Here is a 23,500-nt window from a genome sequence, read left to right as displayed (position 1 = left end):
GGATCGGTTTATATGAGGGCTATATATAATTATGGACCGATGTGGACCAATTTTTGCACAGTTGTTGGGGACCATATACTTACACCATGTACCAAATTTCAGACGGATCGGGTAAAATTTTCTTCTCTTAGAGGCTCCGCAAGCCAAATCGGGGGATCGGTTTATATGAGGGCTATATATAATTATGGACCGATGTAGACCAATTTTTGCACAGTTGTTGGGGACCATATACTTACACCATGTACCAAATTTCAGACGGATCGGGTAAAATTTTCTTCTCTTAGAGGCTCCGCAAGCCAAATCGGGGGATCGGTTTATATGGGGGCTATATATAATTATGGACCGATTTGGACCAATTTTTGTATGGTTGTTAGAGATCATATGCTGACACCATGTACCAAATTCCAGACGGATCGGATGAAATTTGCTTCTTTTAGAGTCCCCGCAAGCCAAATTTGGGGATCCGTTTATATAAGGGCTATACGTAAAAATGGACCGATATGGCCCATTTGCAATACCATCCGACCTACATCAATAACAACTACTTGTGCCAAGTTTCAAGTCGATAGCTTGTTACGTTCGGAAGATAGCGTGATTTCAACAGACGGACGGACGGACATGCTCAGATCGACTCAGAATTTCACCACGACCCAGGTATCTTACTCCAGGTACCATAAATTTTTATTAACTCAATTTGTCGGGTATGAAATCTAAGGGCCGTTTGCACTGAATGAAGACTTCAATTTTTTAATAAACAATCATAAAAAGGCACAAATTAAATAAATTGAAATTATTTTTCGGTATCCACAAAAATCACGGGATTCAAAATAAACAAGTAAGGAAAGTCTAAAGTCGGGCGGTGCCGACTATATTATACCCTGCACCACTTTGTAGATCTAAATTTTCGATACCATATCACATCCGTCAAATGTGTTGGGGGCTATATAAAAAGGTTTGTCCCAAATACATAAATTTAAATATCACTCGATCTGGACAGAATTTGATAGACTTCTACAAAATCTATAGACTCAAAATTTAAGTCGGCTAATGCACTAGTGTGGAACACAATGTTAGTAAAAATCTATATATATAAAATTCAAATTATGTTTGTTTATTTGTTTGTTTGTTTGTTTGTTTATTTGTATGTTCCGGGTTGGCGCGAAAACGGCTGAACCGATTTACTTGAAACTTTCAGAGATCGTGGGGGGTACTCATGTGCTGAAAATAGGGTACCTCATTTTTTGACATATGGTCGCGGAGAGGAACCTCCTCTTTGTCCGACTTTTTGAAAATTAAACCAAACTTGACCGATTTGCACGAAGTTTTCAGGGATAGTAAGGGGTGATCCCTAGACAAAGATTCGCAATTTTTTTTTTCGAAATTTGATCGGGAGGGGGTACCTCCCCTTAAGCGGCTTTTTGTTTGTTTGTATGGTCCGAGTTGGCTACGAAACGGCTGAACCGATTTACTTGAAACTGTCAGAGATCGTAGGGGGCGTTCATGTGGTGAAAATAGGGTACCTCATTTTTTGACACCTGGTCGCGGAGGAGGACCTCCCCTTCGTCGGACTTTTTGAAAATTGGACCAAAGTTGACCGATTTGCTTGAAATTTTCATTGAAGATTGGGGTTAGCATCTAGACAAAGATCCGCTACTTTATATTTCGATATTTGGTGGCGGAGGGGGACCTCCCCTTTGTTCGACATTTTTTAAAGTACAGTGAAAAAACTAAAATTTTCTAAATTATCTGAGATTTACAGAGAACATGCGGTGAGGTTATTTAATTAATATCGGATACCTGATGATTTCATATGTCGACGGGGAGAGGGACCTCCCCCTTGCCCTACTTTTTGAAACTTGGAACAAAATTATGCGATTTGCTTGAAATTTTCATTGAATGTTGGGGTTGGCATCTAGACAAAAATCCTCTACATTACTTTTCGATATTTGCTCGGAGGGGGGGGGGGGGGGGTGGGTTGGGATCAACCCCTTTGCCCGACTTTTTTTTAAAGTACAGTGAAAACAAAACTAAATTCCCCCGACTGAAATTTTACGGAAAAAATGGGCGAGGTTATGAAATTTATATCAGGTTTCTGATTTTTTAATAAAAACAAAGGGGCATAGGGAGACATCGGCTTCTCTTAAGTACATACAGAGAAACAATTAAACTTTACCGAGTTACTTGAAATTTACAGAGGAGTGGGGAGAGGTTACGATATTAATAGTTGATACCTGACTTTGTGATATTTGGACGGAAGACGGGCCGCCCCTTTAGGCTTATAATTCCGATATCAGGTCGGTGTGGAGTGAAGGTGGGGAGAGGGTTCCCTTTTGTCCGTTTTTTTTTCTTAAATTGAAAGTAGAAGGTTGTCCATAAATGGGAACTCGGTACATAATTTTATGATTTTTGCACAGGCTTCTGCCAGACTTCTTTTTAGTAACGAACTTAAATTTACATGAAATTGGCAGCCAACATAGAGGGTTAATGTGGTAAACTTTTTTACTACTTTTGCTTTTTCCGATTTATTGGATGGGAAACAGTAATTCTTTGTATGTTATTATAATATAGTGCTTAATTTTGAGGAGAAGGATACCTTTCAAACAAACCACACTTAAAATTCTCAAGAAATATAGAAGATTGTCCAACTACTTGAATACAGAACATTATTTAAAAAATTTGGAGGAAAGGGTACACCCTCTCCCAGACATTTATTAAGACGAACCGTTTTACATATGAATTTCCTCCGTATTTTCGAATTTGTTCTCAGCACGAAGGATATGGTTGACTAAGTTAACGCAAATTGTTCCTACAAATATGCTTCGGAATGCGCAGCGAAGCGGGCCGGGTTACGCTAGTAACTTATAATACCCTGTTCCACAGTGTGGCGCAGGGTATAAAAATATGGGAAACGTTTAAATCTGAAGCAATTTTAAGGAAACTTCGCAAAAGATTATTTAAGATTTATCGCTCGATATATATGTATTAGAAGTTTAGAGTCATTTTTACAACTTTTCGACAAAGCAGTGGCGATTTAACAAGCAAAATGTTGGTATTTTGACCATTTTTGTCGAAATCAGAAAAACATATATATGGGAGCTCTATCTAAATCTGAACCGATTTCAACCAAATTTGGCACGCATTGCAACAATGCTAATTCTACTCTCTGTGCAAAATTTCAACTAAATCGGAGTTAAACATTGGCCTCTGTGGTCATATGAGTGTAAATCGGGCGAAAGCTATATATGGGAGATATATATATAAATCTGAACCGATTTCAACCAAATTTGGCACGCATAGCTACAATGCTAATTCTACTCCCTGTGCAAAATTTCAACAAAATCGGAGTTAAAAATTGGTCTCTGTGGCCATATGAGTGTAAATCGGGAGAAAGCTATATATGGGAGCTATATCTAAATCTGAACCGATTTCAACCAAATTTGGCACGCATAGCTACAATGCTAATTATACTCCCTGTGCAAAATTTCAACTAAATCGGAGCAAAAAATTGGCCTCTGTGGTCATTTGAGTGTAAATCGGGCGAAAGCTATATATGGGAGATATATCTAAATCTGAACCGATTTCAACCACATTTGGCACGTATAGCTACAATGCTAATTCTACTCCCTGTGCAAAATTTCAACTAAATCGGAGTTAAAAATTGGTCTCTGTGGCCATATGAGTGTAAATCGGAAGAAAGCTATATATGGGAGCTATATCTAAATCTGAACCGATTTCAACCAAATTTGGCACGCATAGCTACAATGCTAATTATACTCCCTGTGCAAAATTTCAACTAAATCGGAGCAAAAAATTGGCCTCTGTGGTCATTTGAGTGTAAATCGGGCGAAAGCTATATATGGGAGCTATATCTAAATCTGAACCGATTTCAACCAAATGTGACACGCATAGCTACAATGTTAATTCTACTCCCTGTGCAAATTTTCAACTAAATCGGAGCAAAAAATTGGCCTCTGTGGGCAAATGAGTGTAAATCGGGCGAAAGCTATATATGGGAGCTATATCTAAATCTGAACCGATTTTTTCCAAAATCAATAGGGATCGTCTTTGAGCCGAAACAGGATATTTTGCAGGTTTTTCGAGACTCATAAAATATTCGGATGTACGGAATTTGAGGAAGATCGGTTGATATACACGCCAATTATGACCAGATCGGTGAAAAATATATATGGCAGCTATATCTAAATCTGAACCGATTTTTTCCAAAATCAATAGGGATCGTCTTTGAGCCGAAACACGACCCTATACCAAATTTTAGGACAATCGGACTAAAACTGCGAGCTGTACTTTGCACACAAAAATACATGAACAGCAGACAGACGGACAGACAGACAGACAGACAGACGGACATCGCTAAATCGACTCAGAATTTAATTCTAAGACGATCGGTATACTAAACGATGGGTCTCAGACTTTTCCTTCTTGGCGTTACATACAAATGCACAAACTTATTATACCCTGTACCACAGTAGTGGTGAAGGGTATAAAAATCTCGAGTGACAGCCCTAGCTCTAAACATGTTATACTAGTTTATGAATATTATATGCTTGCACTTAAAAATATTATGTTGAGTTGCAAGCATGTCATTTTTACACCCAAACATATGAATAACAAACTTTTTCGTCCGTGTATATGGCCTCTAACAGCCATGCAAAAATTGGTCCATACCTTTCAAAAATTATATATAGCCCCCATATGAACCGATTTGATTTGACAGAAATCAAAGAAAAGAAATTACACCTGGAAAAAAGATTGACACTAACCAACCCTAGCTGATGTCAGTATAGGCTTTCTACTAATCACGCGAAAATTGGTTCATATCGGTTCATAACTATTTATAGACTCTTCCATGGTATCATTGAACTTCTTTACATTGTCTTGTAAATTAGTCCATATGTCCATATGGACTAAAGATGCCTTGCCGTCGACAAGTATTACCACAACCCAAGTACGCAATCCATGATAGAGGGTGCATGAGATTTCGGCCATGTATACACCCAGAGAAGGAATGTGATTACCCCAAATAGGTTTGAAGAGCAAAATATTATTTTTGGGCGGTGAACATGGAATATGTTTTTACGCAACCATGTTATTTTCTCGAAAATTATGTATCTGATTTCGGCAACCATGTATAATATTATGCTCTTAAAACTAGTTTAGAGTGATCATATTTCTACACTGCATATACTTGTTACCCATGTTAATGTCTTATGGTCTTCTTGTGTTTGCCTGCCTGCCGGTAGCAATAACAGCAAAATTATTATGATTCGTTCGTTAGATAAATTGTAAACAACACCACGGTAATGTCATGTAAACTTTTTTGCATTGTGATTTCCCTGTTCTTTAGACAATAATCACTTTACAACAGAGCATATGGAACATCGATGAGGAGCAGAGTTACAAAATGATGGCATAAGAGGGACAGTGTTTACAATGATTGTCACAAGTATTTTCGTTAGACTTCAAAATCCCAGCAAAAAATTTGGAAGTTCTTCCAAAGGCACAACTACTTGCTCTTGCACTTCCTGAAGATGTACTCCCAATGACGTTCTTTATTTTAACTACACAGGAAGTTATTTTCATTCAATTTTTTATAACATGCTTTTTTCATATTTTTAATGGGTAATTTTAACTTTTTTGTTTCAAATTGGTAAAAAACAGTTTCAGAATTCATAAAATGGTACAAATTATATAAATTTTGTCGAAAAAAAGGCTAAATCCAATCTGAAACAAGTACATACGGCCGTAAGTTCGGCCAGGCCGAATCTTATGTACCCTCCACCATGGATTGCGTAGAAACTTCTACGAAAGACTGTCATCCACAATCGAAATACTTGGGTTGTGGTATCTTAAAACTTCTTAACATCGTTTTCTAAATTGTGAGTTATTTAGTCCATACGTGGTATATATTAGACAAAAAAGTTATGTATAGTTATGTCTACAATATACCATGAATATATATAATTACAATATATATAATTACGAATCGATATGGACTTTTTGCACGGTACGTAGAGAGCCAGAATTGAAATATGGGCGTCGCTTATATGGGGGCTATATCCAATTATGAACTTGATATGGACCAATTTTTGTGTGATTGGAAATCGATTTATCTGAGGGATATATATAACTATAGACCGATATGGACCTAGTTGGGCATGGTTGTTAACGACCATATACTAGCACAATGTACCAAATTTCAACTCATTCGGATGAAATTTACTCTTCCAAGAGGCTCCAAAACCAAATCTCGGGATCGGTTTATATGGGGCTATATATGATTATGGACTGATATGGACCACTTTTGGCATGGTTGTTAAATATCGTATACGATCACCACGTACCAAATTTCAAGCAGATCGGATGAATTTTGCTTCTCCAAAAGGCACCGGAGGTCAAATCTGGGGATCGGTTTATATGGGAGCTATATATAATTATGGGCTGATAGGAACCAATTCCTGCATGGTTGTTGGATACCATATACTAACATCACATACCAAATTTCAACCGAATGGGAAGAATTTTGCTCTTTCAAGGGGCTCTGGAGGTCAAATCTGGGGATCGGTTTATATGGGGGCTATATATAATTATGGACCGATTTCGATCAATTCTTGCATGGGAGTTTAAGGCCATATATTAACACCACGTACCAAATTTCAACTGAATCAGATGAATTTTGGTCTTCCAAGAGGCTCCGGAGGCCAAATCTGGTGATCGGTTTATATGGGGTCTATATATAATTATGAACCGATGTGGACCAATTTTTGCATGGTTGTTAGAGACCATATACTAACACCATGTACCAAATTTCAGCCGGATCGGATAAAATTTGCTTCTGTTAGAGGCTCCACAAGCCAAATTTTGGGGTCCCTTTATATGGGGGCTATACGTAAAAGTGGACCGATATAGCCCATTTTCAATACCATCCGACCTACATCGATAACAACTACTTGTGCCAAGTTTCAAGTCGATAGCTTGTTTCGTTCGGAAGTTAGCGTGATTTCAACAGACGGACGGACGGACGGACGGACGGACGGACATGCTTAAATCGACTCAGAATTTCACCACGACCCAGAATATATATACTTTATGGGGTCTTAGAGCAATATTTCGATGTGTTACAAACGGAATGACAAAGTTAATATACCCCCCATCCTATGGTGGTGGGTATAAAAAGAACATTTTGACAAAAATTTTATAATTTTTTTTTTTTAGAAAATCTAGAGTTTCTCTAAATACAAATACAATCTTAACAAAATTTTCGCTAGAAATAAAATTTTGACATTTTTATAGATTTTGAAAAAATTCTGTAGAAATAAAATTTTGACAAAACTTTCTATAGAAATAAAATAAAATTTTGGCAAAATTTTCTATAGCAATAAGATTTTGACAAATCCTTCGATTTATTCCTTCATTACTACATTCGAAAATGATCATAGACGGAAGAAAATCTCTCAACGAGATGTTTGAGCATCACACTATTCACCTGATATGGGGCACAGGAACCAAGCTACAAAGTTCACATTGGTATCACTTTCAAACTAGAAACGACTGAAAATATGATAGATATAATTATGCGAACTATTTTAATGAAACCCAAAATCTATTAAATATTCTAAACCCTTAACATAGTTTTCCATCATTTGCAGTCACTGTACAATCCTCTTACAAAAAACAAACACAGAAGAGCATAACGATAGCCATAAGAGAAGAGGTTCATCCACATGCGTGTATTGCATATAAATCATTATGATTTCTTATTATTCTTTTATGTTTTCTGGCATTCTTTTCATTTTAGGCTAGACAAGATTTATCCGCTGTAGTACCTCGAGGAGTAGAACAATGTACAAAAATATGTAAAGCTCTATTGGCAAGGATTCAAAAGTTATTTGTCCTTTTTTAGTTGGAGTTTTTGTTTTGTTTTGCACGACTATTGATAGTTGTGCGAGAAGTCTCTGAGATCTTTTGTTGAAATGTTGTAAGAAATACAAATATGATCCTAATATAGAGTGTGTGGAGAAGCTGGGTGGTTTGTTATTATAGCAGGCATACAAATAAGGATATAACTCTATATAAGGGAATCGTTATGCCAATGCTAAATTTAACAAAATTTTATTTCCATAGAAAATTTTGTCAAAATTTTATTTCTATTGAAAATTTTGTCAAAATTTTATTTTTATTGAAAATTTTATCAAAACTTTACTTCTAGAGAAAATTTATTTAAAATTTTATTTCTAGAGAAAATTTAATAGAAAAAAACTTTGTCAAAATGTTATTTCTATGGAAAAAAAATTTTTAAATTTTATTTCTATGGAAATTTTTCCCACAATTTTGTTTCTATAGAAAATTTTTCCAAAATTTTATTCCTATAGAAACTTTTGTCAATGTTTTATTTCAAGAGAAAATTTTTACGAAATTTTATTTCGATAGAAAATTTTGTCAAAATTTTATTTCTATGGAATTTTTTTTCAAAATTTTATTTCTATAGAAAATTTTTCCAAAATGTTATTCCTATATAAAATTTTGTCAAAATTTTATTTCCAGAGAAAATGTTGTCAAATTTTTGTTTCTATAGAAAATTTTGTCAAAATTTTATTTCTATAGAAAAATTTGTCAAAATCTTATTTCTATAGAAAAATTTTTCAAAATTATACTTCAATAGAAAGTTTTGTCAAATTTTTATTTCTATAGAAAAATTTATCAAAATTCTATTTCTAGAGAAGATTTTATCAAATTTTTATTTCTATAGAAAATTTTGTCAAAATTGTTTTTTATAGAAATTTTTGTCAATTTTTTTTTCAATAGAAAATTTTATCAATATTTTATTTGTGTAGAAAATTTGTCAAAATTTTCTTTTATAGAAAATTTTATCAACTTTTTTTCTATGGAAAATTTTGTCAAAATTTTATTTCTATAGAAAATTTTGTCAAATATTTATTTCAATAGAAAAATTTGTCGAAATTCTATTTCTAGAGAAAATTTTGTCAAATTTTTATACCCTCCACCATAGGATGGGGGTATATTAACTTTGTCATTCCGTTTGTAACACATCGAAATATTGCTCTAAGACCCCATAAAGTATATATATTCTGGGTCGTGGTGAAATTCTGAGTCGATCTGAACATGTCCGTCCGTCCGTCCGTCTGTTGAAATCACGCTAACTTCCGAACGAAACAAGCTATCGACTTGAAATTTGGCACAAGTAGTTGTTATTGATGTAGGTCGGATGGTATTGCAAATGGGCCATATCGGTCCACCCCCATATAAACGGAACCCCAAACTTGGCTTGCAGACCCTCTAAGAGAAGCAAATTTCATCCGATCCGGCTGAAATTTGGTACATGGTGTTAGTATATGGTCTCTCACAACCATGCAAAAATTGGTCCGCATCGGTCCATAATTATATATAGCCCCCATATAAACCGATCCCCCGATTTGTCTTTCGGAGCCTCTAAGAGAAGCAAATTTCATCCGATCCGGCTGAAATTTGGTACATGGTGTTAGTATATGATCTCTAATAACTATGCAAAAATTGGTCCACATCGGTCCATAATTATATATAGCCCCCATATAAACCGATCCCCAGATTTGGCTTGCGAATCCACTAAGAGAAGAAAGTTTCGTCCGCTCCGGCTGAAATTTGGTACATGGTGTTAGTATATGGTATCTAACAACTATGCAAAAATTGGTCCACATCGGTCAATAATTATATATAGCCCCCATATAAACCGATCCCCCGATTTGGCTTGCGGAGCCTCTAAGAGAAGCAAATTTCATCCGATCCGGCTAAAATGTACATGGTGTAAGTATACGGTCTCTAATGGCCATGCAAAAATTGGTCGAAATCAGTCCATAATTATAAACAGCCCCCATATAAACCGATCCCCAGATTTGACCTCCGGAGCCCTTTGGAAGACCAAAATTGATCCGATTCGGTTGAAATTTGGTACGTGATGTTAGTATATGGTATCAAATAACCATGCAGGAATTGGTTCATATCAGTCCATAATTATATATAGCACCCATATAAACCGATCCCCAGATATGACCTCCGGTGCCTTTTGGAGAAGCAAAATTCATCCGATCTAATTAAAATTTTGTACGTGGTAGTAGTATATGATATTTAACAACCATGCCAAAAGTGGTCCATATCAGTCCATAATCATTTATAGCCCCCATATAAACCGATCCCGAGATTTAGTTTTGGAGCCTCTTGGAGGAGCAAATTTCATCCGATTCAGTTGAAATTTGGTACATTGTGCTAGTATATGGCCGTTAACAACCATGCCTAACTAGGTCCATATTGGTCTATAATAAATCGATCCCCAACCACACTAAAATTGGTCCATATCAATAATTGTATATAGCCCCCATATAAGCGACCCCCATATTTCAATTCTGGCTCCCGACGTACCGTGCAAAAGTCCATATCGATTCGTAATTATTTGTAGACTTACATACACATACCTTTTTTGTCTAATATATACCACGTATGGACTAACTCACAATTTAGAAAACGATGTTAAGAAGTTTTAAGATACCACAACCCAAGTAATTCGATTGTGGATGACAGTCTTTCGTAGAAGTTTCTACGTAATCCATGGTGGAGGGTACATAAGATTCGGCCTGGTCGAACTTACGGCCATATATACTTGTTATTTATATAAATTTTGTCAAAAGTGTTTTTTTATAGAAAATTTTGTGAAAATTTCACAATTCAAAATTTTATTTCTATAGAAAAAATTGTCAAAATTCTATTTCTAGAGAAAATTTTTGTCTATAGAAAATTTTGTCAAAATTTTATTTCTATAGATAATTTTGTCAAATTTTTATTTCTATAGAAAATTTTGTCAACATTTTATTCTTACAGAAAATTTTATTTATGTAGAAAATGTTGTCGCAATTTTATTTCTATAGAAACTTTTACCAAGCTTGTATTCTAATAGAAAATTTTGTGAAATTTTTATTTCTATAGAAAATGTTGTCAAACTTTTATTTCTATAGAAAATGTTGTCAAAATTTTATTTCTGTAGAAAATTTTGTCAAAATTTAATGGAAAGAAAGTTTTGTCAAAATTTAATTTCTATGGAAAATTTTGTCAAAATTTAATTACTATAGGAACAAAATTTATTTCTATAGGAAATTTTGCCAAAATTTTATTACTATAGAAAATTCGATCAAAATTGTATTTCTATAGAAAATGTTGTCAACATTTTCTCTAGAAAATTTTGTCAAAAAAAATATTTATTCGGTCCGGCCGAACTTATGACCATATACACTTGGATATGTATCTCGGATAAGCCAAACGCTATGTCATTCAACTTTTTTTAACTGGAACATACAAACATTGCAACTAACTTTAAGGAGACAAATTTGTTATAGCTACAAAAATGTTTTCTTAATTGTAATCATAACGTCTATTGCTCAGTATAGAGCCCATAATTCATTATGATTGACATTTATATCGCTAAGAAAAATTGTCAATTAAGAGCTGAAGGTGGTTGATAAGTCCTATAAAGGTATAGAAAATGAAAATAGAAACAAACACTGTTTTCCTCTCAAAGTGCAACAACACTACTGAAGATATTTTAGACTTACAAAAACCAATGCATTTCATTCTCTCATGTGTCATACTACACCTTGAACGAGAATATCCTTCACCTTAGAGTAATTCAGTAGCCAAAAATGTTTTAGTTTTTTGCTGATTTCAATTCAATTTGTAGTCAGTAGGTAGAAAATACAGTACAAGTACAGTACAACCATAAACAAATGTCTATAAATTAGGGAGGATAAGTGATAAAACAAGTGAGTAAAGTAGAAAGTCGGACAGGGCCGACTATATCATATTCTAAACCAGACCTACTGAATTAGCAAACATTTGTGCACTTGTGAGATATCATTAATTTAACGGGAACAAGTATAGACGGCCGTAAGTTCGGCCAGGCCGAATCTTATGTACCCTCCACCATGGATTGCATAGAAAGACTGTCATCCACAATCGAATTAATTCCAGTTTGAAAAAATTTTCTAGAGAAATAAAATTTTGACAAAATTTTCTATAGAAATAAAATTCTGACAAAATTTTCTAGAGAAATAAAATTTTGACAAAATTTTCTATAGAAATAAAATTTTGACAAAATTTTCTATAGAAATAAAATTTTGACAAAATTTTCTATAGAAATAAAATTTTGACAACATTTTCTACAGAAATAAAATTTTGACAAAATTTTCTATAGAAATAAAATTTTGACAAAATTTTCTACAGAAATAAAATTTTGACAAAATTTTCTATAGAAATAAAATTTTGACAAAATTTTCTAGAGAAATAAAATTTTGACAAAATTTTCTATTAAAATCAAGTTTTGACAAAATTTTCTATAGAAATAAATTTTTGATAAAATTTTCTATAGTAATAAAATTTTGACAAAATATTTTATAGTAATCAAATTTTGACAAAATTTTCTATAGTAATAACATTTTGACAAAATTTTCTATAGAATTAAAATTTTGACAAAATTTTCTAGAGAAATAAAATTTTGACAAAATTTTCTATAGAAATCAAATTCTGACAAAATTTTCTAGAGAAATAAAATTTTGACAAAATTTTCTATAGAAATAAAATTTTGACAAAATTTTCTATAGAAATAAAATTTTGACAACATTTTCTATAGAAATAAAATTTTGACAAAATTTTCTATAGAAATAAAATTTTGACAAAATTTTCTATAGTAATAAAATTTTGACAAAATTTTTTATAGTAATCAAATTTTGACAAAATTTTTTATAGTAATAACATTTTGACAAAATTTTCTAGAGAAATAAAATTTTGACAAAATTTTCTATAGAAATAAAATTTTAATAAAATTTTCTATAGAAATAAAATTTTGACAACATTTTCTTTAGAAATAAACTTTTGACAAAATCTTCTAGAGAAATAAAATTTTGACAAAATTTTCTACAGAAATAAAATTTTGACAAAATCTTCTAGAGAAATAAAATTTTGACAAAATTTTCTATAGAAGTACAATTCTGACAAAATTTTCTATAGAAATAAAATTTTGACAACATTTTCTACAGAAATAAAATTTTGACAAAATTTTCTATAGAAATAAAATTTTGACAAAATTTTCTAGAGAAATAAAATTTTGACAAAATTTTCTGTAGAAATAAAGTTTTGACAAAATTTTCTATAGAAATAAATTTTTGACAAAATTTTCTATAGTAATAAAATTTTGACAAAATTTTTTATAGTAATCAAATTTTGACAAAATTTTTTATAGTTATAAAATTTTGAAAAAATTTTCTATTGAAAAAAAATTTTGACAAAATTTTCTACAGAAATAAAATGTTGACAAAATTCTTTATAGTAATAAAATTTTGACAAAATTTTTTATAGTAATAAAATTTTGAGTAAATTTTCTATAGTAATAAAATTTTGAGAAAATTTTCTATAGTAATAACATTTTGACAACATTTTTGATAGTAATAAAAATTTGACAAAATTTTTTACAGTAATAAAATTTTGACAAAATTTTTTATAGTAATAAAATTTTGACAAAATTTTCTATAGAAATAAAATTTTGAGAAAATTTTCTATAGTAACAAAATTTTGACAAAATTTTTTGCAGTAATAAATTTTTGACAAAATTTTCTACAGAAATAAAATTTTGACAAAATTTTCTATAGAAATAAAATTTTGACAAAATTTTCTATAGAAATAAAATTTTGACAAAATTTTCTAGAGAAATAAAATTTTGACAAAATTTTCTATAGTAATAAAATTTTGACAAAATTTTTTATAGTAATAAAATTTTGACAAAATTTTCTATAGTAATAAAATTTTGACAAAATTTTCTACAGAAATAAAATTTTGGTAGAATATTTTTGGCGATATGGACCAATTTTTGTGTGATTGGGGATCGGCTATATATAACTAGAAACCGATATGGACCAATTTTTGCATGGTTGCTAGAGACACCACGTACCAAATTATGCTCCTCCAAGAGCTCCGGAGGCCAAATCTGGGGATCGGTTTAAATGGGGGTTATATATAATTAAGACCGGTATGTACCAATTTTTGATGGTTGTTAGAGACCATATACTAACACCACGTACCAAATTTCAACCGGATGGGGTGAATTTTGCTCTTCCAAGGGGGTCCGGAGGTCAAATCTGGGGATCGTTTTATACGGGGGCTACATATATGTTAATTATGGACCGATACGGACCAATTCCTGCAAGGTTGCTAGAAACCATATACTAACACCACGTACCAAATTTCAACCGGATCGGATGAATTATGCTCCTCCAAGAGCTCCGGAGGTCAAATCTGGGAATCGGTTTATATGGGGGCTATATATAATTATGGAGCGATGTGGACCAATTTCTGCATGGTTATTAGAGACCATATACTAACACCATGTACCAAATTTCAACCGGATCGGATGAATTTTGCTCTTCCAAGGGGCTCCGGAGGTCAAATCTGGGGATCGGTTTATACGGGGGCTACATATAATTATGGACCGATATGGACCAATTCCTGCATGGTTGTTAGTGACCATATACTTACACCACGTACCAAATTTCGGATGAAATTTGCTTCTCTTAGAGGCTCCGCAAGCCAAATCGGGGGATCGGTTTATATGGGGGCTATATATCATTATGAACCGATGTAGACCAATTTTTGCATGGTTGTTAGAGACCATATACTAACACCATGTACCAAATTTCAACCAGATCGGATGAATTTTGCTCCCCCAAGAGGCTCCGCAAGCCAAATCTGAGCGTGGTTTATATGGGGGCTATACGTAAAAGTGATCCGATATGGCCCATTTGCAATACCATCCGGCTTACATCAATAACATCTACTTGAGCCAAGTTTCAAGTCGATAGCTTGTTTCGTTCGAAAGTTAGCGTGATTTCAACAGACGGACGGACCGGCATGCTTAGATCGACTCGGAATTTCACCACGACCCAGAATATATATACTTTATGGGGTCGTAGAGCAATATTTCAATGTGTTACAAACGGAATGGCAAAGTTAATATACTATGGTGGAGGGTATAAAACTACTGGCAACATTGGTTGGGTGCACATAGAGTAGAATTAACATTCTTACTATGTATGCGTGACGAATTTGGTTGAAATCGGTTCAGATTTACGTATAGCTCCCATATATATTTTTCGTCTTATATGGACCAGGGCTGTGGAGCCGGAGTCTGAAGATTTTGCTGGAGTCGGAGTCGGAGTCGTAAAAATTTTGCTCGACTCCGACTCCGGCTAAACCAAATTTTTTAAAACACTTCACATTTTTGTAACTAAGCAAATTTTTACGCAAATTAGTTTCCATTGCGTTATTCATTCGATCAATGTACAACATGCTTGTAAATGAAAATCAACTTCCAATTACGGCTATCTTTTTATGTTTCCTAGAATGTTAGACTAGCAGATGGGCTGGATCGATCCATTTTAATGCCCATATCAATTTATTTGAAATATTTCGAACAATCGATATTATTTTTATTTTAATTTTATTTTAAGGCCATATACATATGTGGAATATTGACAGAACATTTTTTCAAAGTTGTTTTTTATAGAAAATTTTGCCAAACTGTTATTTCTATAAAAAATTTTGTCAAAATTTTATTTCTATAAAAAAATTAATTCAAAATTTTATTACTATAGAAATATTTTTTTCTATAGAAAATTTTGTCAACATTTTATTTCTATAGAAAATTGAGTCAAAATTTTGTTTCTATAGAATATTTTGCAAAATTTTATTTCTATAGAAAAATTTGCAAAATTTTGTTTGTTACACAAAAATTTTTTCAAAATTTTATTTCTCTTGATAATTTTATTTCTATAAAAATTTAAGTCAACATTTTATTTCTATGGAAAATTTTGCCAAAATTTTATAGTAATAGATTTTTATACCGTCCATCATAGGATGGGGGTATATTAACTTTGTCATTCCGTTTGTAACACATCGAAATATTGCTCTAAGACCCCATAAAGTATATATATTCTGGGTCGTGGTGAAATTCTGAGTCGATCTAAGCATGCCCGTCCGTCCGTCCATCCGTCCGTCCGTCCGTCTGTTGAAATCACGCTAACTTCCGAACGAAACAAGCTATCGACTTGAAACTTGGCACAAGTAGTTGTTATCGATGTAGGTCGGATGGCATTGAAAATCGGTCCACTTTTACGTATAGCCCCCATATAAAGGGACTCTCAGATTTGGCTTGTGGAGCCTCTAACAGAAGCATATTTCATCCGATCCGGCTGAAATTTGGTATGTGGTGTTGGTATATAGTCTCTACCAACCATGCAAAAATTGGTCCACATCGGTCCATAATTATATATAGCCCCCATATAAACCGATCCCCAGATTTGGCTTGCGGAGCCTAAAAGAGAAGCAAATTTCTTCCGATCCGGCTGAAATTTGATACGTGGTGTTGGTATATGGTCTCTAACAACCATGCAAAAATTGGTCCACATCTGTCCATAATTATATATAGCCCTTATATAAACCGATCCCCAGATTTGGCTTGCGGAGCCTCAAAGAGCAGAAAATTTCATCCGATCCGGCTGAAATTTGGTACATGATGTTGGTATATGGTCTCTAACAACCATGCAAACATTGGTCCATATCGGTACTTAATTATATATAGACCCCATATAAACCGATCCCCAGATTTGGCTTGCGGAGCCTAAAAGAGAAGCAAATTTCATCCGATCCGGCTGAAATTTGGTACATAGTGTTGGTATATGGTCTCTAACAACCGTGCAAAAATTGGTCTACATCGGTCAATAATTATATACAGCGCCCATATAAACCGATCCCCAGATTTGGGTTTTGGAGCCTCTAAGAGAAGCATATTTCATCCAATCCGGCTGAAATTTGGTACATGATGTTGGTATATGGTCTCTAACAACCATGCAAAAATTGGTCCATATCGGTTCATAATTATATATAGCCCCCATATAAACCGATCTCCAGATTTGGCTTGCGAAGCCTCAAAGAGAAGCAAATTGCATCCGATCCGGCAGAATTTTGGTACATGGTGTTAGTATATGACCTTTAACAACCGTACCAGAATTGGTCCATATCGGTCCATAATTATATATATCCCCCATATAAAACATTCTCCAGATTTGACCTCCGGAGCCTCTTGGAGGAGCAAAATTCATCCGATCCGGTTCAAATTAGGAACGTTTTGTTAGTATATGGTCGCTAACGACCATACCAAAATTGGTCCAATCACACAAAAAATGGTCCATATCGGTTCATAATCATAGTTGCCACTAGAGCCAAAAATAATCTACCAAAATTTTATTTCTTTAGAAAATTTTGTCAAAATTTTATTTCTATAGAAGATTTTATTAAAATTTTATTCGGTTCATAATCATAGTTGCCACTCGAGCCAAAAATAATCTACCAAGATTTTATTTCTATAGAAAATTTTGTCAAAAGTTTATTTCTATAGAAATTTTTGTTAAAATTTTATTTCTGTAGAAATTTTTGTCAAAATGTTCTTTCTATAGAAAATTTTGTCAAAATTTTTATTTCTATAGGAAATTTTTTGAAAAATTTATTTCTATAGAAAATTTTGTTAAAATTTTATTTCTATAGAAAATTTTGCAAAATTTTGTTTGCTACACAATTTTCTTTTTTAAATTGTATTTCTATTGATAATTTTTTCAAACTTTTATTTCTATAAAAAATTTTGCCAAAATTTTATTTCTATAAAAATTTTATTTCATTCGGTTTGTTTTGTTATTGTTGGTTTTTGTTCTTTAATCATTGTTGTTGTTTTTTGATTTCAGCTTAAAACCATACATTGACTAAACTACAAGTGTAGCTTAACCAACAGAGGAAAATAATGTTTGTCAAATTTATTTGGGCAAAGCCCTATAGACTGCAAGATGGTTGGATGGACGCACGTTTCGGAATTACCACATTCCTCATCAGCATCCTCTACTTGCAGCAAGACTATCAACCAATTAACAGAATAAATTCAGGCAGTTCATTAAACCCAACAATAAACCACACTTGAACCCACAAAGGAAAAGAGAAACGTTTGTACGAATTTATTTCGGCATAAGCCGGCTATCAATGTAAAGCCTTTTTTCGGAGGGCCTGAATTTATTCTGATAATTGGTTGATAGTTTTGCTGCAAGTAGAGGATGCTGATGAGGAATGTGGTAATTCCGAAACGTGCGTCCATCCAATAAGAGTTGATCTAGCTATGTCCATTCGTCCGTCTGTCTTGTGCTAACTTCCTATAGACTATAGACTTTCAACTTAGTACAAGTAGTTGTTATTGGTGTAGGTCATATGGTATATAGGAACACTTTTCGATATGACCCCCAGATTTGACTTGCGGATCCTCTAGGAGGAGTCAATTTCATCCGATCCGATTGAAATTTGGTACGTGATGTTTGTCGTATATGCCCCCTAACAACCACCCAAAAATTGCCGGTAAAAAAAAAAACTACAAAATACCTTTCCACAACAATTTTCCAACACCCGAATTGTTTGGTAAAATTTTAACCTAAATCCGGAACACACAATCACTTCACCAAAGGCTCAACTTTGAAGAACGTACAATCACTTCATTAAATGCTTAATTTCGAGTTGTTGTGAAAAAAGTCCTTAAGTCCGCAAAAGTTGACTTAAATCCGAATGCCCCCAAAAACAAAAAGAGAAACAAACAAGCAGCCAAGCATTGCCTAATGGTCCTTATATCCGTACTTGCGATGTAATTAAATTACATCATTAACGTATTCTCATTATTTTACCGTATTTGGTTGGTTACTCTTGAAATTTGTCTGTTATGGGTTGGTGTTTTAGTTGAATTTTGGGATTTTTCCACGTAAAATATCACTGAAAACTTTTTTCTTGCAACAAGAACAATTTCACTGCCATTGTTTTTTTTTTTTTTTTTGTTTTTTGCGAGCACATAAAAGTTCAAGTTTTCCTCTTGCAAAATAGGCAACTCAGGACAAGAGGCAACAAGAACACTTTAACAACTCAACACACACACGCACGCACGGATCTTTTACGCGACAACATCGACTCGAAAAAGGACATGCACACGCAATTGATGAGCGAAAGGACAACGTAATGCTAGCGTATCTCAAAAGGAATGGTAAACACGTCCGCATTGGTCTAAAGGCAAAAGTCAAATGTTGACTGTTTGGTTTTTCTTTCCCTTCCGATGGAGATATGGCTGGTTCGTTCAACATCTCTGATATCGGCATATAAGCACGGATAGATGGATGGCTGGCGCTGGAGTAAAAACGAGCAAACAAACGAAAGTCCTCACAATTGGAAAAATCTACTCGTTTGTGTTGGCAGTAATGTCGTATTTTGCCATTTTGCTACCGAACACCAGTAGCATTGTGGTAAATGGCAAAAGCTAACAAGAATCCTGAATTCTTCCAATTTTCACTTTGTGCTTTGTTTGTCAGTCCCGTCGGCTTCATTTGGTTCTGTTGTTGTTGCATGTTCTTCAAATGTTCATCCTTCAGTCTGGCTCTGGTTTAGATGCACTGTGGTATTATGTAGAGCAGAACCACCATCGTGCATGCCTTCAATTCCAGTTCCAGCAGATCACTAAATATTTTTCACCTGTGATAATACTGAATATACTCCCGAGTGTTTGGGGCTCCACCACGAGTATTCTGTTTTATTTTAGTCCCTCACGGCTTAAGTACACGCAAAGAAAAAAAACGTTTGGAAAACGTGTACCGAAAACGTTTTTCTTTTGTTAAAGTTTTTTGAATTGCTTCGAAAATTTTAAACTTTTATCACCAAAAAAATTCGTTTGTTACAAAGTTTTTATTTTTTCAATAAAAAAAGTTATTTTTGAAACAACAACAGAGTCCATTTCGTTTATATCAAACACTGTTCTTTTCTGACTTTTGGTCTTTAATAAAACACATTTTACAGTTCAAAATTTAATATAGTACAATGTAATGTTGAACATTTTTTTCGGAATCTTCCGAACATATGTAGAATGTATGTAAAAAAAAAAAAAAAAAAAGTTGGTCGAAGCAGGGATCGAACCCACGACCCTTGGCATGAGAGTCAGACGTAGCAACCACTGCTCCACGGTGCCAAACTAAATGTTTGTTTCTGTTAAATAAACTTTGTTTATTCGGTTCGTGGGCGCCGCAAGCTATGCTATATAAATATAACTTATATGGATATTTATCTATTGATGACCATAACAGGTACATAGCTCAGTGGTTAGTGTGTTGGCTTACAAAGTGCATGGTCCGCGGTTCGATTCTCCGTCCAGGCGAAAGGTAAAAAAATTTTAAAAATTTATAAAATCGTATAATTTCTTCTACATTGTTTGTATTACAGAAAAAGGTGCTAAGAACTAAAAATCTTCGTGGAAGTGAGAAAGATGTGAGGGAAAATGCAATTAGCCAGAAAAATTTTTTTTTGAGTTAGTCTTTATGAAATTGTTTTTACATCCTGGAAAAGAATAAACGTTTATCACAAAAAGTATATACTTTTCTTCCAAATACACTTCCTTACAGCGAAAAGCAAATGAGAAACGAACTTTGTTTGTCTAAAATTTCGTTTGGGAGGAAAGAATTATTTTTTTGCGTGTACACAGTTGCCACTCGAGCCAAACAATAATCTACCAAAATTTGGAAAAAAATTTTACCAAAAAACTTTTTTGCAAAAAAATCGTATTGTGCAAAATTTTATTTCTATAGAAAGTTTTCTCAAAATTTTATTTCTATACACAATTTCGTCAAGATTTTATTTCTATATACAAACTTTGTAAAAATTTTATTTCAATAGAAAATTTTGTCAAATTTTTATTTCTGTAGAAAATTTTGTCAAAATTTTATTTCTATAGAAACTTTTGTCAAAATTTTATTTCTATAGAAAATTTTGTCAAAATTTTACTTTTATAGAACATTTAGTCAGAATTTTATTTGTACAGAAATTTTTTCAAAACCTTATTTATATAGAAAATTACTATAGAAAATTTGGTCAACATTTTTTAAAGGAATTTTTTTTAAATTATTTATTTCTATAGAAGATTTTATCAAAAATTTATTTTTATAGATTTTTTTTCAAAATTTTATTTCTGTAGAAAATTTTGTTAAAATTGTATTTCTATAGAAGATTTTGTCAAAATTTTATTTCTATAGAAGATTTTATCCAAAATTCATTTCTAAAGAAAATTTTATAAACTTTTTTTTTTATAGAATTTTTTTCAAAATTATTTATTTTGTCATAATTTTATTTCTGTAGAAAATGTTGTCAAAATTATATTTCTATAGAAAATTTTTTCAAAGTTTTAGTTTTATTATAGAAAATTTTGTTCTAATTTTATTTCTAAAGAAATGTTTGTCCAAATTTTATTTTTATGGAAAATGTTGTCAAAATTTTATTTCTATAGAAACTTTTGTCAAAATTTTATTTCTATTCAATTTTGTTCAAATTTTATTTCTATTCAAAATTTTGTCCAAATTTTATTCCTGTAGAAGATTTTATTGCAATTTTATTTCAAAAGAAAATTTTGTCAAGAATTTATTTCTATAGAAAATTTTGTTAAACTTTTATTTCTGTAAAAATCTTGTAACATCTTTATTTCTATAGGAATTTTTTCAAAAAATTATTTTGATAGGAGATTATGTCACAAATTTATTTCTATAGACATTTATTTCAAAATTTTATTTCTATAGAAGATTTTATCCAAAATTCATTTCTACAAAAAATTTTATTAACTTTTTTTATAGAATTTTTTTCCAAATTATTTACTTTTTCTTCATTTTATATCTATAGAAAATATTGTCAAAATTATATTTCTATAGAAAATTTTTTCAAAGTTTTAGTTTTATTATAGAAAATTTTGTTATATTTCATGTTAGCCTGATACCGAAACAGGCAATTAACGTCCAAATGAATTATATCTAATTTTACAATTATTAATCGAGCTTTATGGAAAATTTTGTTCTAATTTTATTTCTAAAGAAATGTTTGCCAAATTTTATTTGTATGGAAAATGTTGTCAAAATTTTATTTCTATAGAAACTTTTGTCAAAATTTTATTTCTATTCAATTTTGTTCAAATTTTATTTCTATTCAAAATTTTGTCCAAATTTTATTCCTGTAGAAGATTTTATCACAATTTTATTTCAATAGAAAATTTTGTCCAAATTTTATTTCTATAGAAAATTTTGTCAAAATTTTATTTCTATAGAAAATGTTGTCAAAATTTTTTTTCTATAGAAAATTTGGTCAAAATGTTATTTTTGTAGATAATTTTGTCAACACTTTATTTCTGTAGAATATTTTATTTCGATAGAAAATTTAGTAAAACTTGTATTTCTATAGAAAATTTAGTCAACAATTTATTTTATAGACAATTTTGTCAAAATTGTATTTCTATAGACAATTTTGTTAAAATTTTGTTTCTATGTAAATTTTTGTCAAAATTTTATTTCTATGGAAATTTTTGTCAAAACTTTATTTTTATTCAATTTTGTTCAAATTTTATTTCTATTCAAAATTTTGTCAAAATTTTATTTATGAAGAAGATTTTATCACAATTTTATTTCAATAGAAAATTTTGTCCAAATTTTATTTCTATAGGAAATTTTGTCAAGAATTTATTTCTATAGAAAATTTTGTTTAACTTTTATTTCTCTAAAAATCTTGTAAAATCTTTATTTCTATAGGAATTTTCTCAAAAATTTATTTTGATAGGACATTTTGTCACAAATTTATTTCTATAGACATTTATTTAAAAATTTTATTTCTATAGAAAATTTTGTCGAAATTTTATTTCTATAGAAAATTTTGTCAAAATTTTAATTCTATAGAATTTTTTTACTTTGCAAAAAATTGTATTGAGCAAAATTGTATTTCTATAGATTATTTTTTAACATTTGTTTTCAATAGAATTTTTTTTCAAAATTTTAGTTCTGTAGAAAATTTTGCCAAAATTTTATTTCTATAGAAAATTTTGTCAAAATTTTATTTCTATAGAAAATTTTGTCAAAATTTTATTTCTATGCAGAAAAAAATTTCAGAGACATTTTTCCAATTAAAGTCTTAATTGAGTTATAAAAAATATTCAATTAAAAATTTAATTGATTAAACAATTTTTTTTAATTGAAACAAATATTAATCAATTCAATTAATTTCGGTGATTTCAATTAAAAATTAATTGGTTCAATTAATTTCGTGATTGAATCAGAAATATTTTTTTTTTTGTGTGTATAGAAAATTTTGTCAAAATTGTCAAAGTTCTATAGAAAATTTTGTTTCTTGATGAAGGGTACATAAGATTCGGCCTGGCTGTATTCCGAGTCAAATTTGTCTACTTTTAAATCACAGTGCATTGTGAATGTTGATGTTTTCCTTGCCAACAAGAAGTCTTCAAGCGCACTCCGGTATGTAATTATTTTTTTTTTTATTTGCTGTTACAAACGAATATTCGAATATG

The 23,500-nt window shown here is 31.7% G+C and overlaps 1 protein-coding gene across 1 annotated transcript in view; it reads right to left on the bottom strand.

Moving 5' to 3' along the window:
- Positions 1-19,173, bottom strand: part of LOC142236092 (uncharacterized) — a 48,067-nt gene extending 28,894 nt beyond the window's left edge. Inside the window, exon 1 of the mRNA XM_075307342.1 lies at positions 18,819-19,173. The gene's annotated coding sequence lies outside the window, so the exon portion shown is untranslated. The remainder of the gene's footprint in view (positions 1-18,818) is intronic.
- Positions 19,174-23,500: the final 4,327 nt, after the last annotated feature.

Source organism: Haematobia irritans, chromosome 4 (genome assembly GCF_050003625.1).
Source record: "Haematobia irritans isolate KBUSLIRL chromosome 4, ASM5000362v1, whole genome shotgun sequence".
Classification (NCBI taxonomy): Eukaryota; Metazoa; Arthropoda; class Insecta; order Diptera; family Muscidae; genus Haematobia; species Haematobia irritans.
Note: the sequence above shows the minus strand (reverse complement) of the source record. Positions and strands in the feature narration are given on the sequence as shown.